The sequence below is a fragment of the Schistosoma haematobium genome, chromosome 1 (genome assembly GCF_000699445.3).
Source record: "Schistosoma haematobium chromosome 1, whole genome shotgun sequence".
Classification (NCBI taxonomy): Eukaryota; Metazoa; Platyhelminthes; class Trematoda; order Strigeidida; family Schistosomatidae; genus Schistosoma; species Schistosoma haematobium.
Genome location: NC_067196.1, coordinates 15389605 through 15412034, shown reverse-complemented (window position 1 = coordinate 15412034; position 22430 = coordinate 15389605). Strand labels below are relative to the sequence as shown.

At 32.8% G+C, this 22430-nt stretch overlaps 1 protein-coding gene across 1 annotated transcript in view; it reads right to left on the bottom strand.

Annotated features, from left to right (window-relative positions):
- Positions 1-1548: 1548 nt before the first annotated feature.
- MS3_00003481 (uncharacterized protein) overlaps positions 1549-22430 on the bottom strand; it is a gene marked incomplete at its 5' end in the record, with an annotated part of 42224 nt that continues 21342 nt past the window's right edge. The window contains 3 exons of the mRNA XM_012939461.3: positions 1549-5272; positions 18210-18331; positions 21987-22256. The remainder of the gene's footprint in view (positions 5273-18209; positions 18332-21986; positions 22257-22430) is intronic.

Genomic DNA, 22430 nt, shown 5'->3' with positions numbered 1-22430 from the left:
ACATAATATAAAAAGGACTTTCGCACACTTTTTCGTTCGTTCAATAGGTAAATGATGTATATTGCAATATACAAAGTTATCCGCAACTACTAACTACAAGCGTTTTAGCATATGGCAACTAAAAATTTCAGAAGAAAAACACAAACATAGTCAAAGTCAGGGCATGGAATAAAATATATAGTGAAAACTAAACTTTAATATACAGGACTCACTCATTAAATGAAAGAGAAAAAAGACTAGAAATCCTGAATATAATACACAACTTTAACCATGAAAACGTGACTCATAACTTTGACCCTATTAATATGGACTTTATACTTTATGAACATTTTGACAATATATACTGAATCAAATGCAGTGTATCTCACAATTGATTGATCACTGGGTGGTGATCAATGTCATGTGTGTCAAGTCCTTATTTAGTGCAGATCGAATGCTATCGACCATGTTGCAATGTGGCCACCAGTCTAGGTGACTCGACACTGCGTGCACTATATATTGAGATTATATGGTGGTTGGAGGTAGTCGACAGGACAGGTAACGTCTCTGACTGTGAAGCTGGGTGACACGGGATCGAATCCGCCAGGGAGCACTAGTTCCCTCAAGATTACAGGTACACCTTGCTGACGAGTGCCAAGTAGCACGAAACCCAGGTCCAGGGTTTCCTGTCGACTACCTCCAACCACCATCTAATCTCAGTGTATCTCAACTCATACCTCATTATAAAGTGATATGCTAATATTGGATAGTATGATAAAAAACACACTTCAGTAATTAGAATTAGTTATATACTACATCAAAGAATATTTTATAGATGTAGTGATAATTTTAAGAATTTAAAGAAAAGAATTTTCACTTTAATTTCATTAAATTACGGTAGGGATCTAAAGAAAATACATAAACATACCTCTGTTTCAACTACATTTTGCAAACTTAGTTTGATTTCATTTCGATTGTAGACATTAATGTCAATTGAGAAATAATTTTTAAAAAAAATATTTTGAGGTTTAGTTGACAGTGATTAGGCACAACTTTTAATAAGAATGATGAAGGCTACTTTCATATCAAACCAACAGAACAGATTGAATCAATGGATGCTTAGGGTATTATCATTATTATTATATTATTCTTTTTCAAGCAACTTTCACCCAATAAATCTTGTTTGTCGCCATTCATTTAAAGTATGCATATCTTTTACTCAGAAGATCTATAATTGCCAAGTCTTAATTATGCTCATAGTCTCGATGAAATCGGATAAACATGTGAAAGTTTGAATGCAATAAGTGGATGATTATTATTAGCAGACAATTATTATTTATCAACTGATTAAATTAACATACTTTATATTTTGATGGAGTTTTGTTCTCTGAGCTGGATGGTTTGGTCGTGGAGCTTTCATCGTTCTTCTGAACGACATCATCAGCACATACTTCGGATAGAAATCTATCTGAAGTATCTGAAGTATGTGCTTATGATGTCGTTCAGAAGAACGATGAAAGCTCCACGACCAAACCATCCAGCTCAGAGAACAAAACTCCATCAAAACCTCTTCTAGTAATCCTGGCATTAACAAAGTGGCAGCAAATTTGTTAGGCAAAAGTCTAAACGACCATGAAATGTTTTTGTTTTCAAATGGTCTTAATTTTAATAATAATAAACTACTTTTGTCTTCTTTCAAAATTATATCTCTAGCTGAACCTGGTGTGAAGTACCTTTCAATGAAGAATCGAATAATGTAAGGAACAAAATTTCAGCTACATTATTACATTACATTTCTAACTTAATTAAAAATGAAGTATACTACTTAAGACAGTTTCATACAGATGAAACAATTGCCATTGCATTAGGACAAAAGAAATATCATAGTTATTGTTAATGAAACATACTATGATAAAAAAGCTGAAGAACATCTCAAAAATGACCAGAACGAGGAAATTACAGAATCCGAACAACATGCTACATTCAACAAACTAAAGCCGCGAACGATCAAGCTTTTACAATCGATAGGAATGAAACTGGGACCTTTATTATGGCTCAATTTATGACCAAAAGCAGCAATCCTTATAGATTCTATGGACTAGTAATGACCCACAAAAATAAGATAGGATTAAGGTCAGAGGCAGGCTCTACAAACCCACCAACATATAATGTCATGAAATATCCAGCTAGGATCCTCAGACTATATGACAGCACAGTAAAAGCGTAGGACTCAATTCAGTGATAGGATCAAAGCAAATCATATTAAAGTACCTCAAGGTTATTAGGAGCTCGAAATTATGTTTATACTGCACCTTATTCGTTCTACGGCAAAATCTATATCGGTAGGAAGAAGTAATAGCTGTAGACATTTAGTTTCACCGATTGTAGAGAATTTATTCATAGATTCTTTAGAAACCAGTATAACCAACAATCTACCAAAAATCTGGTTACGGTATGTAGATGAAATGTTTGCTGAGACAAAATGGTTTAGAACTATTTGAACAAGTAAACAATATATCAGAGTCCATTAATTTTGTCAAAGAGATCGATTTTTTAAATCATAAACTAACATTTTTCAATTGTTTGATCGGACGAAGACAAAACAACAATATCAAAGTTAGTTTTTTCCCCAAAATGAACAGATTCTGAGTGATATCTGAATTTCAAGTTGGGACATGGTCTCTCAACAAAGGTCACTTTTATAATCAGAGATAGATGGTGGCTAGCAGTGGATTCCAGGACGCGCATTTCGTCATATTTGGGACTCTTCAGCCAGATGTACATGCATCCAAGTTGATGTCCATTCCGGAACTCGAACCCAATACCACTCGCTACAAACTTCACCACGTTATCCACTTAACTACTGAGTCTATGTAACCAGCGGCTTCTGCAATGGGGTGAAGTTCTATTCATTTGTACTGGTTTTTTGAATTTCCCGATTGGTGTTTAGAAATGCAGTTGGTCAGTCTCTTTTTTGACATTTGCTGCTAAATTACAAGCATAATAAAAGCGAAGATGGATGATAGCTAACAGAAGAATTCAGGTAACTGTTGTTAGGAATTTGATAACCAGGAGTAATTATCTAGTTATGGGGATAGGAAACAAACAGATATAATTATGCCCAATCTTATGTTCATCTAGAATAACTAATTGCCCTCAAGTTTTTGAAAAAGACTATGAAAAATGGAAAATAAAAGCAATATTCATGAAGATTGGAAAAGAACTAATCGTCCCTTACCATAAAAAAAGCATAAAACCATAAGGTTAGTAAACAAACACGGTAGAAAAATTTATTTTCGTGCTATTGATACCATTTAGTCGGTATTAATGAGACTTAAAAATATGATCTCGAAGTAAGAGGAATACGACTTGTGATACGATCTCAACGACAAAGAACGTTTAATTATTTATTCAACTATTATGGTTGCATTGAGCGCCAGGTACTTTCAATTAACATCACAATACAAATATCCGACTATTCTCAATCAACAGATACATCGACCGTTTTAATTTACTAATATCTTGCAGCACTTAGTATAGTTACACGTCTATCTGACTTACCATAACCTTTAGATAGATGATTTATTCTAATCTTTACTCAGTCATTCATATATTTGAGCCTGTTAGTTATCGACATGCAGTCTAGGATATGCTTTATACATGTGTATGATGGTGTATGTGTCTACCCATTTCTTGCAGTTCTTACATGACCGAGTTGCTTTGTTATCATCTGAATCAGTGGATTACCGAACTCAGATGCTTCATACAATTGCCGCGTCTCTTATTTGTTTATCTATCGTTTAACTTTAGCAATTCCAAAATATGTGTACCTTAAATATAATTCATATTCGACTTTCGACATACAGTTGTTCTAAACACGTCAAGTCGACAGAACATACCTATAGTTAAGTTTTGATATGTATATGATAAGCATCGATCTCGGTCATTTACAGTGGAATCGGACAATCGGTACTAAAATGTACCCCTAGTTTGATAATCTAAAAAAGATCAATATGTTACTAGTCGTAGCCAAGGACTGTATTTGTTCACTGAATTTGTAGCAACCATGACACTTATACATCGCATTTTGAACACATTTCATATTAGATGAGTCACATCCTTACTATATACAAAATCAGCGTTAGAACGTGAATGGGCAAGATCCTAGTGTCGACTTCGTATTTATTCTTGATAATTCCAATTCTGATTTTCTTAGAGCTCGAGCCAAACCGTCGGTCAAAAAGGTGACATTATTTAAATGTTAATCAAATAGATTATTTCATGTTTACCTGTACATAGGATGCCTCCTACATACTCAGTGTACAATTTCAGTCAAACTGTTTATTCACATTTTTACAGATATTCACTCGTTTTTCCTAATGGTTTTACATAAAAGGTGACTTATTCAACAGAGATTGGTACGATAACAACATAGATGTTCAATACCTTAACTTGACAGTTTAAAATAGTCTTAGAATAGCATCCAGTTTTCATACTTTTGATATTTTTCTTATGCGTAGAAATAATGTAAAGTATAGGAATTCTCATTAGAAAAACTAATTTGTAAGCTACAATATAATATTCAATATAAAAGTCCTAAGTTCGATCTTAGTGGATAAGTGATCTTTTATTTTCTTGATTCAAACTCCTCTCTCATAAACACTCACATACATGTGGATTATTATTCTAGATAGATTCTTCATACTATGAAAACAAACCCAGTATACGGAAAGCTTTATTTTGTTCAATAAAAGCGATTACGTTACCATGAAAAATTATATAAAACAGAGAAATGATAAACTTTTGCCAACAGATTATTATACTAATGATGAAGAAATATCAAAGAGAACTGGGTTTGAAGAGAAGAGAACAAAAGATTCGTAAGACACGAAAATATCAATGAAAAGGTTATATTTATGAAACAGTGAAACAGAAAAAGTGGAGTAGTACACATTCATAAAGAAAAAAAGTTTTCGTACTTTAAGATAAATGACTAAAAGTTATAAATCTAATAGATATACATTTAGGTATACAATCGGTTACAACTTACTACTACTACTACCAGCAATAATAATAATAATAATAAAGAAGCAAATCTTGTCAAAACTATTTCATGATTCAATTATCATTGTTAGCTATAATGAGAAGGGTAGAATATAGATAGGTATATATCTGCTCATTTTCTTTTAACTTTAGAAGTTAGATTGGAGTTTGGGTATTTTTAGCCAGAACCTCTTCTTGGAAATGTTTTTTACAATACAGAATTCGATCACTTTGATTATAATTGTTTAAACTGAAAATTAAGAGAGAAAAAGAATGATAGAAAAGTAACGATTTGAACTGAATGGATTAGAAATTCATAAAAAGATTTCTAGAGAAAGAATTCACGTACCAATTTCATTTTGATAGAGAACTTTCTATCAGTGTATGTAGTACAAAATAAAATAAACATTTATTGATAATATATATGATTTTCTTGAAGTTTTGTTTTAATGTAATTAACGAATGTCACGAAGAGCAAAATCTGGGACTACGTTTATCCGATGATTTGCAGAAACTGGTCGAAAAAAGGTATTTATATACTATGCACAGTGGAAAAAAGGACCTATTTAATTGTTACTAAATAACTTCAGTTAGTGGCGTTACTGAAAACCAGAGAGTACTGGATATATTTCGTCCTACGATATGAATCCTTAGCAGTATTTACCCACGACCCGTACATCAATCTTATTATGACCTGTTATAATATGAGGAGCAAATATGTACAAAGAAAAGACCTGCCAAATTAATATGAACTGCAGACACACTTGGAAATGAGCTAAATACAAACCGACGAACATTCCTGGAGAATGACTTCCCGCCGAGGTAGGTTCATTATTAGTAATCTAAAACCCAAACGTCAATATAAAGATATTTCCACAGTTCCGATAAGTTTTATTCTTGACCACTGAATTCAAGAGAAGTAATAAGTAACAGATTACTTAGATCCATGAGAAAGATGCTTTATTCAACAGAGCCATGAATTATTTTCTCCAGTAAGAAACTCACTCAAGAAAATGTCAAGGATAAACTGCCGTGTTGTGCCACCTCGATGTGCATTTACCAGTTTACCTGCTCTCATGGAGCAGATTATTTCGGCCATACAAAGCGTGCACTTGGTAAACGAATATATCTAAACACTACCCTGATCGACTATCTAAAAATGGACTGCAAATCGATTAACAACTCAGTCCTTGAACATAAGATTTAATCATGTTACAACCAATCATGTGAATCTCCATTCAAAATCTCCCACAAAAGTAAAAAGAACTGGCTCAAAATACTTTGGACGAGGAATCTGTGCACAGTCGAAGCTATAGCAATACATTAATTCAAATTTATATCAAATATTAGGAACAAAGTTCAGGTAGAGACGACTGCGTACACGGATAACTAGAGTGTAGATTGATCTCTTTCTAGATCAGGATACAACCATCACATTGTACATAAGAACTCTAAGGTAATGTGGACACGCTTAATAAACTATTTGTGTCTGTACAAGAGTCCCAGAGGTCGCGTGTTATGTAGTTATATTGATGAATACGTATATTGTGGTTTTCTCAAATCATAGACACAAAGATTAATAGAAAACCTCAGTAGATTCATTAACCATGCAAAATATTTATATCCTTACAAATATTGTTCTCTTAGATAAACTATTCACCTACAATAACTTTCCTGATTACAACCACCTGACGAGTCCTATCTAGGACAAAAGATACGTCCTGGACTACACTGTTAGCCATCATCTATCTCTTACTATGATGTTTTCTAATTGGTTAACAGTGGGCTAGGAAATGTCGATCATTTTAAGAATCGCTCAAGCCTGTCCCAATCCTTTATAATCTTAGCGTCTCTGAAACGAAGGATTGTTATTTGCCATATTCAATGACATAACACCTCTAACTAAAAAATTAAAAGATTATTTGGTATTAAAAACCAACTTTAGAATTAATTCTTAACCATTTTTGAATGGTTATAATTTGATGGAAATCATGGGTACAATTGGACAGGTAAAAAATCGAAAATTTCTGACTATTTTTCCAATTTAATCAAATATATCTTTACTGTCTAAATGTCATTAGAAAAAAGTGGACATAAAACAGTTTATAATTTTCTAATCTATCGATTATTGTTAGTTAGGTGCTGTGTAATGGATCAACTTGAATCTCATTGGGTGATATATTATCATGCAGGATGATTATAATCCTAATGACTTTACATATTTTGTTGAATTAACATACATTTATATGATGTGTAGGGACTTGTCTTGTAAATTGTATAGCTTTCTAGTATCCTATTCTAAATTGATGTGGTATCAAATAGATCTGGACCATCATTTACATGACGCGTTCTTGTTTGTCTAGTTTGCCATGTGTAAATTATGAGATGGTTATAACAAACTATAAAGAAAAAATTGTTGCTGATGCTAGTAAGGTGGGATTTTTAGAAGCCACATAGTTTAAAAGAAGGATGAGAAGAAACGTAACAACTTTCTGAAACTGAGATTTATAAGTGATATCTTGTTGGGTAGACCATCTTTAGTGAAGCACTATGTCTAAACCACCTAAGAAATCCGATTTAATATCGATAAAATTTCACTGAGCTGAATTCTAGTTAAATTCCGAAACGAAATCAGTGTGTAATACTTAAATGTTAAGAAACGAAATAAAACAAAAAAAATTCACTCAAACACGTCAACAGATCCTCCAACGATCTAACAGTGAACAATAATTTCCGATATTTTAAACACTTATCGTTCACTAAGGAAAATGGAAAAGTAGTTTCATAGTAATCTGGAACTTTTTGATCAGCCATCTGTTTCGAGAATTAAGATCAATAATATCTTTGTTTTTCGTGAAAGCTATCTTACGATTATATATCACTTAGCTGTAATTCAATAGTTGGAATGTTCAACTTCGTTTAATTCATGGGATATCGTGGATCACATTTTATTGTCCTCTTAAATACATCTATCCCAAAAAAACAGTTGCTCTAAAACGTATTTCTTCGTTATAACACTGGATAGATGCTCATTAAACTTGAATGTTCTAGAACGTGACAAAATACATACATGATGCCCCTTGATCTTTACACGCGGCGGATTATTTTCTGATTTATCAAAACTATAAAATTCAATAAAGAGATTTCAAAAATTGTCGAAATATCTTGGGCTTTATTATACAGTTCGTGAATGTAGCTTACAAAAGGTAATTCTGGTATATAAAAACAATAAATCTGCTGCATAGTTCAATGTTTATCACAGTATAGTTAATATTAAAATGGATATAATTGTTTTTGAACAATTACTTGTTATTGCCAATGATGTAAATATTTCTTTGTGTAACACCAAAAGCCTGGAGTGAACACACTTGTTTATAAACATCTGAAGAGGTTACCCAATAACAACACTAATTAATCAGTTTAGAAATCCGTCAATCAAGCTAACTTGAAAAATAGTATTAGCACGGTCTGATAAAAATTATATGAAAAGTAATACAACTTCAAATATGATGCAATTAGGGAGATATAGTAGGAGATATAGTATACTAAAGCAATCAGTCACGAACACAGGAGGCGAATCAATCACTGACAATTGCGAACAGCAAAACGGGGAGTAAAATAATTTGAAGAAATCTTACGTAGACCAGTACCAATGAACACACCGGACATCGAAACAGCACACAGAGATCTCTCTGCAGATAATACCCCACAAAAAATAGAAGTTAGCAAGGCTATTAGACGAATTAGGAATATAAAACTAGCAGGATCAAACAGCATACTAGCTGAAACACTAAAGTTATATATTAAACCAACTATAAAGATACTCCGCGTTCTTTTCAGAGAGATTTATGAGGGATAACAAGTACCAACAGATTGGTAAGGTGAACGCCTCATAGGTATACAAAAAAGGAGGTGTGAGAACTACGGGGACATCACACTAATATCAGTACAAAAAGTTTTCAAAAGATTGTCAAACCCAATGAAGGACTAAGTAGATGCCCACCCCCGAGGTCGACCAGCCGGCTTTCGTAAGGATCGATTATGCACTAAACGAATAGTGACACTATAGACCATTGTTAAACAATCAACTGAATGGAACTCATCACCATATATCAACTTTCTTAATGAGAAACCATACGACAGTTTGGAACGGAGAGCCTCATGGAATCTTCCTCGATACTATAGGATACTTGAGGTGATGGTTACCATCATACAAAACTCCTACAAACGATTGGACTTCAAAGTTGTATATATAAGCAAGCTCATAGATGGATTCTAAGTGAGGACTGATGTCAGACAAGGCTGTCTACTGTCATCTTTACCTTTTCTTTCAATTGTTAACTCGATTATGGAGACCTCCACATATCAGAAGAAGCACAGAATACAGAGAACACTTGGGACAAAGCTTTTCAAATCATAGAGTTTCTAACGCTATACACAGTAACAAATTCAGATGAAGACTGTCGGTACGTAGGTAAATATATCGTAAGCTTTCATTTATCTTATTAACTATTGATAAATAATTTACTATTCGTAAATTACAGTGTATTACTGTCACTCAGTTTGTACTACGGATGACCTAGTTATGTACAGATTGTAATTGATGCAAAATGGTCATATATATAATAGATAGAATTGTTTGTCAGTCACAGTATGTATAAGCTAAATCGGGCTAACTTTCTTCGTGTTCTGATTGAGCAGGTTGGGGACTGAATGATCAGTGTGAGACAATCAACGTTGTAGGTAATTGTATCATTAGTATAAAACGGGATCATCACTAGTATGCATACAAAAGGAAAATTTTAACGGATTAGAAAGTCAGAACACTCACTAACTCGACCAAAAATTTCAATAGTGTGTATATCGACAACTTCTAAAGTGAAGTTGAAATAGAGATGGTTCATATTCTTAATTTCTAGTTTTCTCATCGTTACCTACTACCATTCATAAACTATCTCAAGCAGAGATTGAATTCATTTAATCATTCTTATTTTGTGAAACAGATTAGAAAACTAATAATATTCAAACTAATATTTTTTTCAAATGTAAACTAAATAGAAAATATTCATCGAGAGTACTGCACTGGAAAAAAATGAAAATCTATTAGAATCTCTGGAGTAAAATAAAGAAAACGTTCATAACATGTGAATAATTAGTAATCAACCAATATGAGATGCCTTGATAAAATGAATCAGATATCGTTTAGTGTAAATTATTAGTTTATATTATCAAGTCATGGGTAAAAACGTCATCAGAATTATGTAAATTAAACTTTATTGTGTAAAAGATCCGTACAATGATACGAACTAATTCTTTCTTCCTGTACTATATCCTTATTGCAATCTTTCTTTTATATATTACCACCTCTGAATTAACTACTTTTATGAATCCGGTGTTCATCTTGTTGTGTTAATGAGGTATGGCAACTTGGACCGATGCATATATGTGCCTAGTCCTATGTTGTAGCTGACTGACTGAACCTAAAATATTTTTAGCATCAATAGGGAAACTTCAGGTTATTTACATCTTTGGTATTCATGATTTAATTTTATGTAAACAAAATTGTTGAGATGAAAGATGTAAAATGAGATAGCAGAAAAGTTGAAGGCACGTAGGATTTTATTTGATATCCTACGTTCCTACGTTGTAGCTGACTGACTGACTGTGTAAAAGATCTGATTTCAAAAAAAAATTAATACTGAATTTCAGAAGATGTTTCCCACATTTTTGTAAAAAATCGGATGAGATTTCAATTACGAATTTTAGACTATCAGAGTTCGTAGGAAGGTTGACTATTTTTACTGTGATGAATTCTGTTCATTAAATTGTAACTTTATGATAATTTTGGAAATAAGTAATGAGTATCATTCATGAATGTTTTTACTGTAAACCAATGAGTTTCCTATCTTATCAACTAAAGGTCTTAGTAACTGCGTTCCACAGTAAAGTTGTAGTAGTACAAAAACTAACCCAAATCTCCTGTAATTTTCATTCATCAATAAAACTGATCCCACAAATTGGAAACCAGTCACTTTTGATGACATCAGTCTGATATATTAGAGCCTCAGAGAAAAAATGTTTCAGCCAATATAACTTGATCGGGTTATCACACTAGGGAAGACTAACTAGTGTGTCAAGGTATCGATTTGATTTGAAGACAGATATATAAAGAGCATAGTACTTTCACTAACTAGTAACAAATTTACAAAATTTGTTTATCACTTCAAGGGGTTATTCAAAATCCAATAACTTTATCATGTACCTAAATGATATAAATCCCATAATTAGTTAGAAGGTCTATTATTCAGTGTCTCCATAAGTTCAACATCAAAATAGGAATCAATACTGACCATAATACAGATTAGTGTTCAAGTTGTCAAATAATAGGGAGAAAGTCATGACATATTGGTAGGGTTGACCCAAATTATTTTTATCGTGACCTTTCACATCTCAGTATCAGTGTGATCTTAGCAACTCAGTGATGGGTTATAATTCACCTACAATATAGCACCTAATATATATATACTGTGACGTCGATTATTCTTTCTTCGAACACTAAGGCTATCTTGCAAAGTCTTGTCTTCTCTCTCACCATTATTTGTTTGAAATATATGTATATATTGATGTTTCGATATCCTCGCAAAGATAAACAGTAATAATGTGTCCATGGTGTTATGCTTGTCAGTCTACCATCATTTGATAAATATAATTATTCTTTCCAGTAAATAGTACAATTTATGAAATGTATTAAAGGACATTTATTGAAGGATACGTAAAGTTAAAAAACATTTTGATAAAAAAGATTTAGCTTTGATTTTCCCTCTCATTTCCTTTTTTTGCAGTTGTGATTGACATACATTCATAAATAAGTTTATAGATAACAGATTTTTGCATCTATCCTTTAGGAAACAAAATTTTAAAGCAAATGTTGGTTTACGATAAATTGATAGACTGTATAAATAAGTGGTTTACCCCTAATAACTACATTAATAATGAAGGTAACTAAGTTGAATTAAAATCGATGTTAAATATTTAGTTAATAAACAGAACAAACAGAGAGAAGAAATTTCCTTGACTGGACCCCATACGTTTCACTTCAAACGCTAACGTGTCCTTTACTGAGCTACTGAGTCCATGCAACAACTAGCTTGTCTAACGAATATGAAGTTATACATGTAAGGGTTTTGAATTCTCATTATTAAGTACTGTATTTGATCAATCTCTCTTAACATAGGACAAAACGCACATCCTGTATTTCACTATTAATCACAATTTAATTTTCCTGTAACATTTGTTCACGGATAATATAGAGTGAACCTGCTTAGGAAGCACAGATGCTACTGAAGACTGATCAAATGCAGTCATTATTATCAACAATAGGAAAACTCAGACCTTAAAATATATATCCTTTATTTCATATGACATTAATCATTTAATGAAGTGAATTATTTTCATGTTGATAACTACAAATATATATTTCCAGTATGGCAAATATTATTCATAACACTGAGAAAGTTATGAATAAACTGTCACCAATTTCCATACATTGAACTATACACAAAACTTTATGATGCAACTCGTTACAGTCATAGACATTTTGAGAATGTTAATTAAATTGCACTTCAAAATTACTTTACTCTTTAAATGTATGTTACTTCTAACTTTACGTTTAATCTATTATTACTTATCCGAAAATCAATAAATCGTAACATTAGAATGACGGATTATGGTGTGACAATTAGGCATATAGTACAAAATAATTGATATGTGGGCGAGAAAGATAATGATTGGTTGTCTGCTTAGTCAGACATGTAGATAGTCTGATAGATATCAGATGTGTTATAGATTCCCCTATCCTTGTAATTATTATTATTGATTGTTCATTGTTGTTGGATTGTGTCGGGTTTTGGTCAGACTAATCACGTGTTCTTGATTTGAGTTGTTTTGATGTCCTGTAGAATAGACACTGGGATGGAATCTAGGGTAGATATTCATCTAAGGTAAATTAACGTCCCATATGTGTAAACTTGGAAAACCAACCGTTATAACAATAATTTTTTAAAAAAGAATATTTGCAACACTGTGTTAATACATATTCACATTAACTTTTAACAAAACTCATTTCTGTAAGTGTACTCAAATTATTTTATAAGTTTAATTTACAACATTACAAGTTGTAGGGAGTTGATGAGAATCTAACGAAATATGAATTCATGTTATTCTGCTCAAATTTTTATTTTCCTCTCTTTAATTTAGTAAAAAGGAACTATATATAGTATAAATTTCTTTAACTTAATTTGAGAGGAAGTGTAGGAAGCAATTTCCTACAGGTGTAACTAAGTTATTCTCTAGATTGTCGAGCACAGAGTCTTGGTTTAGCCAAAGTCAGAACAAGTAAGCTATTTGGCTTGATAAACTCTATCTGTTTTTAAAACATAAATTAACACCGTTAATGTACAAAACAAACAGTACAGTCCATTAACACAGGGAAAAACAAAGACATAAATAACATACCGAACAGTAACTAGAGGATATGAAAAATGATCAGAAGCGATTTGTGGAGATTTTAGAAATTTCAGATTGAAATCGTGAGTCAATCGAAGCTAGACCACCATGGAAAACCTGGAAGCCCTGGATGGCGGTTTCGTCCTAGTGTGGGACTCCTCAGCAGTGCGCACCCACGATCCCGAACCCCGCGAGGTTCGGACCCAGGGCCTATCGGTCTCGCGCCAAGCGCTTAATAAACTAGACCACTGAGCCGGCATCCAATGGTGTTAATGTCTAACTTCAATCAATCCACGAAGTTGCGCTACCGTATACCATTGTCTTCAGTGAGCAGATATCTCAGTCGCAGGGGTGGTGAGTGTATGACATGATGATTGTCAGACCTTAACAATTCCCTGGTTGGGGTCCTAGAAGATAGTGAAACACATTGGCTAGAGACGTTATCAGACACAGCTTAGTATAGAAGCAAGTGGTGATCCTGCTATAAATTTCGTTTACTTCATATAATGAGTCAACAAGGCCAATATTGTTTTATAATGAACATAAAATTGTGATTGGTGAATAAACAAGACATAGTCATACAAGGTCAAAGAAAGTTAATGTGGTGGTGGTGGGCGTTTCACTTTATCATTAGTGAGTTCGTTTATCGATCACACTTTTACAGAAGTTAACAGTGCATAATGATCAAAAGTTCCAGGTTCGAATTGATATTTAATTGGGTATCAAACATTGATAAGAAATGTAGTGTTTAACCTAATTTTCAATTTTCACCAGCTGATAATATTGTAGTGTAAAACAGTTTCAAAGTGGAATAGTTATTTAATTCATTGTATAATCTATAGTCATATGACTTAGAATCACATGAAATAAAAAGTCATATAAAACACATGGAATGCATAAACCCATCCTATTCTATTTAACTAATATGAATGTAAGAAACACTTGTATTGGAAAAGAAACTAAATAATTGAAATACATGTATATACATAGATGAAGTAGTAATTTACCTTGTTTGTATTAAATACTACAGTTACTGAAGTAGATAATTTCCTTTTTTTTATAAATTCTATATACTTCTTTTGATTAAAACATTACCACTGTATATTAACTAACGTGTACGTTTTAGAATATATTGGTGTATGTGACCAAGTGACATGTGTCAAAATAATTGATTAAGAAAATAAAAACTATTTTACTCTTGTTTTACTCAGTTAAGAAAAAACGTCCAATTCAAATGATGTCGAAAGTAAACAATATAGTTGTCAGTTAAATAAATACCGTACCTTTAAATTGTTCATATACTGTTACGATATGTATACAATAAATACTAGTCCGAAATATCATTGTCTACGAGACTAACCATAACCAGTTCAGTAGGTATTACTGCTTCGTTGAGCCATGGAATTTCCCACTTACTCAAATCTCTAATTATAGTAACCACAGGTCAGATAATAGGTTATAAGTATCCTTATTATTCTGATTCATTATTTACATGAATATAACAATAAAATACTAAATGGTTAAACAACTGATAATCAACAAATTAACTGAAGTTCACAATTAAAGTTATGTAAAAAAGGAAATAGTATGACCCATTTGGAAATACTGTTTAGAAATATACAAAATAATTCATCAAATAATAATAATAATAAAACTCCAACTTCTGCATTATCTTCTGTTCACTTCTTTTACACATCAGGGGTAACATATAATAGTCCCAAAAGAGCTGCGAAGTGTTAAAACACTTTAAAATAAATTAGTTTGAATGAAGAGAAAGGTCCTGTTCTTGATGGAGTTTTGTTCTTTGAGCTGGATAGTTTGGTCGTGGAGCTTTCATCGTTCTTCTAAACGACATCATCAGCACAAACTTGAGGTCCTCTTAGTTATGCACAAAGTTGTGTCTACAGATTTTTCTGGAACTGGTCAGAAAAGGCGGAGGGGTGGCGAGTGTATGACATGGTGATTGTCAGACCTTAACAATTCCCTGGTTGGGGTCCTAGAAGATAGTGAAACACATTGGCTAGAGACGTTATCAGACACAGCTTGGTATAGAAGCAAGTGGTGATCCTGCTATAAATTTCGTTTACTTTCTTCATATAAGTGAGAGTAACTTCTGTAACTGAAATATTTCGTTCTGGTTGTATTTTTCTTAACTGAACTGCTTCTCCCATTATTATTATTACTACTTTTCACTCCCATACACTAATTCAGTTTTGCTCTATACTTTTTCTTCTATACTCATCTTTCTTTTTCTATCTCTTTACAGTCTCATTTTTAGTGTGTGACGTATATTTATTTTGGTGTCCTTTTGCACTAATGTTTATGTGTTTAAATAAATAAATAAATAACACTGTGTACTGAGCATCCACGATCCCGCACTGTTGAGGAGTTTCACAATAGGACAAAACGACCATCCAATGCTTCCAAGTTTTCCATAGTGGTCTAGCTTAAATCGACTTATGAATTTAACTATTAAAAATAAACTAATTGTCTATAACCAATAGATGTAATTAATTAAGTCGACAATATGATTATTACTGTCTCTTCAGATGTGACTTCATATGATAGGCGATTGGAAAAAAAAATCAATTTTGTATGGTAACTTGTACTTCAATCAATTAATTCTTTGCTCACCATATATCAACACTTATATGATCTATAATTCATATATTCTATGATACTGATTATTTAAAGAAATCAAAAGTGATTTCAGTATAAATTAAAAACAAAATAAAAAAAATAGAAGTAAAATTACACTTTTTATTGTTTACTTATACATAATAGTTTAGAAAACTATTTTTTTTATATGAATAGAATTAATTGATTTTAGGTATATATGTTCATTAACATATTAACTTAACTAATCTATGTGATATAATTAAACACGGTTTACTACTATCATACAAGTTCAATATAAACACAAATATAATAGAGATTAATCAATTGAGAACTTAATTTAATAATTACACGTATTTGTGCAGTAGTAATACACATTATCACATCTATTTCAGGTATGAACTGATAACATATAGATAGATTATCAGAAAGGGTTTTGTGGAGATTTTAGTCATTTCAATAGTTGAAATCATGAGTCAATTGAAGTTAGACCATCATGGAAAATTTGGAAGCACTGAACGGCCGTTTCGTTCTAGTATAGAACTCCTCAGTAGTGCGCATCCACGATCCCGCCTCCCGAGAGATCCGAACCCAGGACCTATCAGTCTCGCGCGCGAGCGCTTAACCATTAGACCGGTCGGAATCCAACGATGTTAATGTCTAACTCCAAGTAATCCACCGTACACCATTGTCTTCAATGAGCTGATATCTAACAATAAACCTGGTTGAACCCCACTGGTAACGGCTTCTCACTAGAACTCTAGGAAATTCCTCTTGAAGTCAGTCACTAGTGAGCATATGTTGATTAGTATCGGAAGGGGTTGTTGAGGGGTTCCATACTAGGACGAAACGGCCGTCCGGTGCTTCCAGGTTTTTCATGGTGGTCTAACTTCAATTGACTCATGATTTCAACTAATGATATAGACAGATGTCAAGAAGATTGATTATTCGTTCAAATAATATTCAAACTATTATATAATGAAATTGAACCCCTATTGGAAAAACTAGTGGCTATGTAAACTCGGTTAGTAATATATTAGGAGTTCGGAGTAAAAAGTACCAAGTCAGTGTCCAGGTGTGAAAATCAAGAATGAGATGTGGATGAACTCGATTACAAGTTCAAAAAAAGATTCCATTGATAGCCAATTTCCAACTTTCTTAAAAAATAATATTTAATATTTAGAATGTTGTGCTATATAAATGATATTTTAAGAGTTGTGGAAACATGATAACAGGAATGGTACTGAGTTTTTGTTTACATCGAAAGACAAGCAGAACGGCTTATACTAACTAATATTTTTAATATTCACAAAAAATTTCGGAAACTGATATTTTCACCTGAACTACTAAAGGCTAGTTTAGCTGATAAACTTGTCACGTACAAAAGTGAAAGGGGGATGGATAATATTCATGGAATGATGACAAATTTAGAGAAAAAACGGAAGATCTTTAATCCTGATTCATAGCACTGCTGTCTATTAGACAGCACAACATACATCAGTCTGAAAAGTAAACGAGTATTCCACATCCAGTCCAAAATTTGAAAAATGAAATAATTTAATTACAGGTGATCACAACTGACTTCCTATTAACAAACAAACCAACCGAATATAAGCAAAATAGACCGCAATCTGAAATGGCTTTGCTTAAATGACATGTAGGAAGTTGATAAATTCTACGGCATTCGTAGACTTAAAAACCAGAGTATAATCTTAGTGACGAGTAAGATATCCACTTTAATTGAAAAATGATATGCTGGGGAGTCCCGGAAAGCTTACAAATCACAGTGAGGTCACATAGTGTGTGAGTACAAATATACACGCATGAATTATGTAAATACTTGCTAGGCCATTGATAATAAAGCTTCTTACACACTTTCAGTCTTTACATTTTGAATATCTGTTTGAGCACGTGTTATGAAGTGCGCATAGTGACTGAACTGAATAGTAAAACGTAGTGAAAATACTTAACAGAATGCGTAACAATTCATAAAATTCCCAAGAAAAATAGTTATCAAAGTGAAGGAAAAAAATTTACTAAGTGTGAATTAACAGACAAGTACTTACTTCAATAACATATCACATTTTGAACAACAAAAACAACGCTTGTGCCAGATATTCCCACCGGCTTCCATCCTTTCGGCAGCGTAAACCGATTTGTCACAACGTACACACTTCTCTACTTTTGCCTAAATAAAAATATTGTTAGTGACTTAATTATTGGGAAGCAACTTATTGTTATTTTAAATATTAATATTATCCATACAACAATAAAGTGTATTCGCCATAATCTTCATGTATCCTGTAGATCAATCATGGTTTATAAAATCTTTTAACGTATACTGATCATTGTAAACTATGAAGTCATCTAAAAGTGTAGCGCCATTTATTTTAAATTCATATCGTGTGCAATCAACGTCTTGCAAGATGCCGTAAGCTTACATCCTTGTCCGTAGCTTTTGTAAATATTTATGTCCTGTTTATAACTACTGAAGTTGGCAACGCCAAATTTCACCAATATTAGTACAGTTAGTCAGTAAGAACAAAATTATGGGGCGTTGGTGAAATATCACATAAGGGGACAGTTTTTACCTATCGATGCAAGGAGAAAACGTAAAACCATATTACAGCGACGACATTTAGATGTATTATAAATGACTTTTAGTTTTAAACCACTACATACGGGATGAACAGTCAATCTAGGCACCCAGGCAGTATCACAGCCCATTCACAAACCAAGTGACTTGTGTAGCGCATATGTAGCCGGTGCCCCTTTGTACCAATATTTGTGTTCAAATAAATAATATCAGAAGGGGTTTCTGCGGATATTATAGTAATTTCAATAGTTGAGATCATGAGTGGTCTAGCTTCAATTGACTCATGATCTCAACTATTGAAATAAATAATAGTCAGTAATAATGAAAGAATATTTCACAACAGCAATAATCAAACCTAAATAATACAGATTTTATAAGTTATAAGTGATATAAACTCATTTATTTGGGCATGGAGTTTTCTTTCTGAATCAATTCTAAGGTTATAAAGGTCTTATAAACAACTCTTAATTTCCTTCACAATCTTATCTTTGCTACAAATCCATCGAAAATTTGTTAAAATCGAGTTGGGACAACGATATTATATTCTAACCCATAAACGTCGTGATCGATTTCAGTATCTATACTTGGTGAATCGATAACAAGATGAATTGTTTGCGAGTTTAATCTCCACAAAGGGATAAACTGCAATTGTAACAATGTTTTGGAAGCAAGGTGCATCAGACAATAGACGATTATTTTGATTTTACTTTTACACCAAGTCGTCCTCATTTAACAGTGATAAAAACGAATCCCTGTTGTTAAATAAACATTGAATACCATGCAGAGGTATTTCCCGCAAAGTTCTTTACATAATAGATAACTTCCTAAATTTCGCACAAAAAGTAAAATACGTTTCTTTGGCTTGGATTTGTTATATCCAAACGAAGAGTAAATGAATGGTAACCGCTAGGAATTATTTATGGAGTATTCCTATTGGGTAACTATTAAGTAACTATATTATATGTATATTCACATTCCTTTTATTATAAGCTTCCATTTGACCTATTGACCACTATTATACGATTTACCATTCTTGTCATTAGCAACCTATTAGTTACATTCTCACACTCAGCCACTTTCGGTTCGATCTCACATAATTCCTATCTTCTATTTTATGGTAAGATACGGTCTGATTTGCTTGTATAAAAACTGCGTATGTGTGACATAAATGATTCATACAGTGGAAGCTGAGATTGTGTTCTGGACTCAAATGAATAGAGTTAGGCGAGAAGGACCAATAAGCACTCAGAGTTAACCCTAGGCTGCTCGTACTAGTTAACGCGTTATTGGTTTGGAACAGCGTCAAGGTCGTATAGGCTAGTGTTCTGATTGGCGATCTTGTCATGTGATATTTGACGGGGCTTTGAAATAAAGACGGAATTAACTTAAACTGGAATCCAGACACTCAGTTGAAAGGATTGGTAACAAATGCCCTAACCTATCCACACCCATTGCGATATCTGCAAGCAGAACGCTATCTCATCAAAATATTTTTGTCACACCCTTAAATTGACGAATTGAAACCTAGACAAATGAATATTAATTATGACTAACCACTAGGCTATTCTAGTCATTTAAGTTATCTTGACCCAACAAAAAATGTAGTTGTCTAACTAATGAAATAATACTCTGCATGACAGTGTCCTAATTTCTATATGTACTTTCTTTTAGCCCAAGACTAATCGACCATTTTCGACCTTAACACAATAAATTAGTGTTGTATTCCTGATTTGATTGGAAGAAAGGTTATCAAGGTCATTTTTTATATCAATGTGATAGACAAAGATCCGATCGATCGAAGCGCAATGTCACAATTGCCTCTATTGTGTCAAAACAATTCTGGATGCAAACGCTCACCATTTTTTTTAACACATAACATTGTCAAACTCATTAATACATGCCTTAATTTTGGCCTTTGTAAAATATTATAATTATGGACTTATAACTGTAGAGCCTGATGATGAAGTTATTGAAAACAATTGTTCGCTCAAATATTCTTCGTTTTTGGAAATTCACATGTATTGGGGAATTGACGGGAAAAGGCTGAGTTACGAAAGAGAGGAAGCATGTGATGACAGGATTAAAGTTTGTACTTATAAACAACTGTTATAAATCTAATTTTCATCTAAGAAAAATTCATATAAGCGTGTAGGAAATGGCATAAATGAACAAGCTGAATAGGGGTGGCTAGTATTCTATGAAAAGAATGTATTATACAATTGATTCACATCTTAATTTTTAGGGTTGAAAATCTTTCAGTTATTTTGATACTGTGATTTTTTGACCCTAAACAATGCATGCAAGCAGCCGTACCGTTTTTAAACTACGGCAGCTTCCAAAATAAATAAACGCAATAAACGAGGGAAAATAGAAGTTCGAAATTGTCTTCATCTCGATCAACTATTTATCATAACCCCGAGCAAACAACATTGTAGATATGTCTACTTCTCTTCAATGATGGTGGTTGTTTTGAAGAAATGTTAAATTCTGCCAGACAGAGGCCTTAATCTCCCAAAAGTTAGATGCTCCGGGAACTGACATAATTCAATTACTGGAAACTGGGAAGGACTCAGCAACTGCTTGGTTCTATTACGAGGCAATAAACTAACAATAATTCCATGTGAACAGGGATCCTTATTTCGATCATGAAAGGGAGTAACTGAACAGTACATTCTAACTCTACATATATACACCACTGCTAGGTAGCAAATTCAAGGACAACAATTTGGACCTGGATAATTGAATAACATCTAGTCAAAATTCTCAAAATTTGTCACATCAGGTATTAACAAATGAATAGGCGAGACTATAATTTATGGACGAACCAATTAGATTTAGGATAACAAGTCTTGGATTTTGGCACGAAATTCACTCACCCATTCGTCCAAACGGCGTCTTGGCATTTTAGTTGATGTCAGTTCGTGATGAAAACCATAAATCTAAATCCTAACCCTTGCCATCAAGTGTAAATCATTATTTTTATTCCTCAAACTGCTTTATAACCTTCATTTAGCCCTAATAATTAGGTAGACACTCTCAAGGTCACTTTTGTGTCGCTCAAAGGTCGTCCATAAGTAATAGTCTCACTAATGAATAAAATGAAACGTCTGAGAATTTCCCTAAAATATGCGACCTTATTGTAGCTTTTTGTTTTAGGTAGAAATAGATTTGCTAGTACATTGAAATAAGAAAAAGCATTATGTACCAAAGATGAATAATTTAAATATATATACAGGTAGAAACTTACTGGGGTGAAAGGCATAGCTCCCAGATCAGCACGAAAACTCAGCGAAGAGCACGTTTAAATTCTCAATTTCTTCTAGTATTTTGGTTTATATAATTACGGAGGCGGATGGTTTGCCTTCTGATTGGTCAAACCAAGGTCAACCAAATTGCTAGTGTACATCTTGACTGGTCCAGTTGTATGGCAGAGAATTTTAAGTGGACAAACTTTCTTATCAAAGGGCCACATGAATGTAGACAGTACATTAGATGGAATAATATAAGATTATTCAAACTGTAAAGGTAAAATTTTGGAAAAATAAGTATTTGTTTATTTGTTGTATGAATTGACTCAACCGATAGCTTTTAGATAGATTTGCCTCTCAAATATTGAGAGGATCCGCCCATGATTAATGCTTAAAATGGAATAAGAAAATAGTAATTAAAATTATGTTGCATAACATCTAAC